This window comes from Lissotriton vulgaris, chromosome 5, assembly GCF_964263255.1.
Source record: "Lissotriton vulgaris chromosome 5, aLisVul1.2, whole genome shotgun sequence".
NCBI classification, from domain to species: domain Eukaryota; kingdom Metazoa; phylum Chordata; class Amphibia; order Caudata; family Salamandridae; genus Lissotriton; species Lissotriton vulgaris.
In genome coordinates this window covers 1,110,110,912-1,110,115,500 of record NC_141693.1, presented here as the reverse complement: position 1 = coordinate 1,110,115,500, position 4,589 = coordinate 1,110,110,912, and the positions used below count along the sequence as shown (strand labels likewise).

The 4,589-nt window shown below is 50.5% G+C and overlaps 1 non-coding gene across 1 annotated transcript; it reads right to left on the bottom strand.

The window, feature by feature from the left end:
* Window positions 1–4,170: 4,170 nt before the first annotated feature.
* On the bottom strand, window positions 4,171–4,242 carry TRNAV-AAC (transfer RNA valine (anticodon AAC)). The gene has a single exon. It is a non-coding gene; the product is annotated as a tRNA-Val (tRNA).
* Between the last annotated feature and the right edge of the window lie 347 nt (window positions 4,243–4,589).

Genomic DNA, 4,589 nt, shown 5'->3' with positions numbered 1-4,589 from the left:
CATTTCGCTATACCCTGAAACTCCCCCACTGGGATGCGGAAACCATATGAAAACCCGTTCCGCAACACCCCAGCGGAAGCGTGATCCGGGTATTCGCTGAGCCAGGGAATCATTGCCATGGTATCAATCGGGGTAGGTAAAGGCGCCCCTCGGACTATGTTAGACCTGTTTGGCGCCTCCTCTACCCCCGTTATCACCCGTTTTGGCTCTGCACATGGACTCAGGATGGGATGATTGCCCACACCCCCCACATTTGTGCCTGAATTTGCATGACCCCTGGGGCCTCGTACATTTCCCCCTGTTAAAGTTCCAACAAACCCCCCTTTTACCTGCGTTGCCGGTTGGCCTCGCGTGATTGTCGTTACTCGTACTTGATCGAAAGGGCGTCCCCGCATATTGGCGGGAAGATTCACCAATGTTACTCCCTACCAAAGGCACCTTCAACATACCAGAATCCTCCATTTTTGACCAGGACACAGAATCATAACAATCCCAAGTTAAGTATTTATCATGTTCTTTCGCTTTTCTGAAAACATTGTTGTAACAAAACCAATGATTGCCTTCGTGAGACACCGAATACCCCATGATCCGTGACTGATAAATCGGCAATTCGGGCAGCAATTCGGGCCTACGTTCACCCAAGATGGATGTAAAAACCCCCCAAGCTTTGCCCCAATTACCAATGTTTTCGTTTACCTTAAAGGCGGCCATCTTTGCGCGCCAAACACTCGGATGCATGAGCTCTTTCTGGCTCTTAACATGCTCCATCTCATAATGATCGGTAAGCAACGAGAAGATGTTTATATACTCCCCTGCCCATATCTTTTCTTTGATAGCCAGAGGGACATGTTGACCCAACTTCTCCCTTCGAGAGGGTGCCGACTCATCCCTCGCAATCGGCAATGGCCGCTTACCTGAACCGGAAGCTGTATCTGCGACTGGACCTGAGCCAGGTGGTTTCTCCACTGCCGCAGCCGGCGATGTTGCCTTCGTCGCTTCCCTTGTTTCCCGCAGCTGCTTCATCAACACCTGCGCGTCGTCAGCCGTGGCGCCCTCGCTACCTTTACCCAACCACGCTGCAAGTTGCGCTGCCAGCTCGGGCGGCATATCCTCCCCGGACACGGGGGTGACTACCACGGGAATCGGATTCCCTTCCTCAGGCCCCGGAATGGGTGCTTCGAGTGGGGTAGAGGGTACTGGGACGTCTCCCCCAGCAGCTCCCCTTCTGGGCCTCTTGCCTTTTCCTCCCGGAACTGCTCCTGCCAGAGGACGTTTAGGCCCCCCTTCCTCGTCTTCCTCCGCCATTCGCTTCTTTAGGTCGGTCACCTCCTTCATGAGAATACGCAGCATCTGGTCGGTAGTCATTCGCTTTCCCGCCTTCTTAGGCATTTCTCCGACAGAGTATCTGTAAAATAAACAAGAAAGATTACAACGCTCAAAATTGGCTCTTCGTTCCGTCTCGAGCTCACGTGCAGCGAGGTGGTGCAGCTTCAGAGCACTGGAACAAGAGGATGCTTCCTTTGCTTGTTGCTCCTTTTATCCGTCTTCAGGGCGGGCGTAAACCCGCCCCGGCCTGCCCCGAGGGCGTGGCCCGGCCGCGTCAGTGTCTAGGCCAGCCCACTCCAGGGCGGGAAAAAGGCGCGCCCCGGCTACGCCGCTTCGGGCATACCAGCCGAGACTCGCCTCCCGCCCAAGATGGCTTCCCGGGGGGATCGTGGTACTCCGCCATACGTTCGGGGGGACCGAATGGTCACCCCTTTCCATAAAACACTTTTTATTTGTTAATTAAGGTCTAGTTCCATTTAAACTATTAACAACATGTTGTAATTAACATAGTAAGTATGTAAGAGCTGGCAATCTATGCCTCGAAAAAATCAAAATGACTACAAACATTGGAAGTAATACAAACTAGAGTCATAGATTTTGTAGAAAGAGGTTTGGGTTGTAAAGGAAATATTGCAAATAAATTTACACCGTTGTAAGGAAACCACCAGTTTCAGTAGTTTGTGTTAATGCAGGCCGAAGTGTATGCATATGCCCATTTCTGAATTGCGAAGATGTCATCCGACTGGCAGATGATGTGGAAAGGGCCACAAGTTGCCCGATCCGTGTGCCCCATTGTATTACCTGTGTCTCTTGCATGTACAGATGTGATCAATCAATAATGTAAGCAGGCACTGCAGCACTTACATGAAAAAAACCTGCTACCCTCAATATCCTTTATACTCTACTGACTCATTGTCAATTTTATTGTACGGTCATTTAAAACTTTTAGAAGCAAGCGAAGCAATTGAGAGTATTCAAAAAAACTAAGTTAAAAAGTCACGCAATAAGAACAAACAGAGCTAAATTCAGTATTTTAAAAAGATAAAACAGGTATAAGAGCAAATTAAAGAAAATTAATTTTTCCCCCTTTTTTTCGATCGATACCACATTAAACGGGACGAATCTTTTGACATAAGTTAAGGAATAATGTGCAAAATGCGCAAAGCAAGGTCCCATTGTAGGGCGACAGATCTGCAATCGGCCACTCTACTGACACACCCCCTTCACCTGCTACAGCCCAACCTGTGTTCCACCTTTAAATCCTTCTGGGCGTGCTTCTCAGTTTGAAGGTAGCTCTGCTTGAGTTGTTTTGGTTCTCTCAAAGCTGCAAAATCTTGCAACGACCATCTTGTTTTCCAGTAGCCTGCATAAATACAAGAACCTGACAATGCTCATCACTTGTCAACAGAAAGAAGCACTCGAGAGGAGATTTTCTTCCAAGGCCAGCCAAGTAAGGAGCAACAAATAGCAGGCAGTAGGACACAGGTAGTCAACCTGTATCTTTAATGGAATAAGGTGGATCATATTACTGTAGCACTGTGGATAATGCAGATATTCGGTAGCATCCATGTTACCTACTGAAAAGCAAACAAGTTGAAAACTGGGGCAAAGGGACGTTTGCTTATAGTGCTGCCTTTACTATGGCAATGACGAAGTACAACAAAACAAATTGTAACGTACAAGGGATAGACTAGGCAACTGCAGTGCAAATATATCCATATTCACTGCATTCCCAGTTACACCTTCTCATATTTCTGCACCAGAGAACGGGAATATTAATGTATGGTCTCCTGCAGACTTACTGGGGACTGCCTTTGGGTTAGCCAAGATGTAGCTCATGACATAGTCCCGTAGACACCAGAAGATTACACCCATCTTTTACCTGATTTCTCTTTATCCAGCGCTCCACTCTATTCACTTCTGTTTCCAATGGAACCTCTTCCGAAATCCACCTGATCACTGTTGGAGAAAGCTGGGGTTTATGATTCCCTGAGGGAACGACTCCATCCGTGATAATAGATCTTTCTCTGCCTGACTGAATCTTTCTGCCTGACTATGCTTGCAGCTGATTCAACCCCCCTCGGCCTGACAGCCTCCGCCCCTACAAGTGTCATGTAAGCTCATTACCCCCAGGTCCCTCCGTCCTCGACACCTTCATTACAAAGTGAGAGATAATCCATCTCACTGACAGAAAAAAAGAATGAAGGAATGCTGGACCTACCTTTCCCCTCCCGCTGGGAGTACATAAGCGTACAGGTCCCAGCATTCCCTCTGTTATTTTTTTCTGTCATTCTGACAGTGATCTTGGATGTCACAGGAGCGTGGGCGCTCCTGTGTTTGCTGTACTTACGTGGGGGGGGCTGATGTTCGGTCCCTCCGGTGGTGATTGCCTCTCCCTCCCTGCCGGGCTTGGGGGGAGTGGCGCGGGCTGTGATGGATGCTTCGTGAGCCGCGCAGCGGTGGTAATACCGCGTGGGCTCTGATTTTGCCCGATGGCCGCTTCTTTTCCCGGAGGTTTTGCTCCTGTTGTGGCCGAGTCGGTGGGGTGAGTACCGCGTAGCGTTCTGTTTACTGCTGCTTTGATTACACATGGATTACCCAGGCGGCATGCCCAACTGCAGTAATTACCTTGCGGTATATGTTCAGGTGTTCCAGTTGCCTGTTTATGATGTTCCTGTGCTTCTGGGGGCTTGCGCTGGTTCTCAGGTGCTGTTTCGCCCTTACTGTGCATATCGTTGTTGTTTCTGTGCCTGGTTGTGGGGGGGGGCCTTGTTGTGCTGTTGGCCTCCGCCCTGGATGTTTTTTCAAGGTGCTGATGCCTCACTGCGCGCGACAGGGGACTCCTGGGGATGCCGGGATTTGAACCCGGGGCCTCATGCATGTTGTGCATTCGCTCTGCCGCTGAGCTACATCCCCGCTTCTGTCCTCCGTGGCGTGTCAGCTCCCGCGGCTGCTTCCTGGTGCTCTGTTCTCTTGGTTCCGGTTGGTGGTGTGGTGCTGTGGCTAGGGTATATACTGCTGGTTTCTGGGGCTCGCGGTTCGGTCCCTGGCTCCGGTGGCAGGTCAGCCCAGTTCTGTGTGTCTCTGGGCTTTTGCTTGTTTGCTCTTCCTGATTGCCCACCGCGCCGGGATACCTGCGGGTGGCTGTGCGCTTTGCGTTTCCAGGTTTTACTTTTCAACTGCCTTGTCACCGGCGTTGGTTGTCTCCAGTGGCCGCCAGCGCCTCGAGTCCTGCTGCTGCCTCCGCTCCCCCGCTGCTCCCG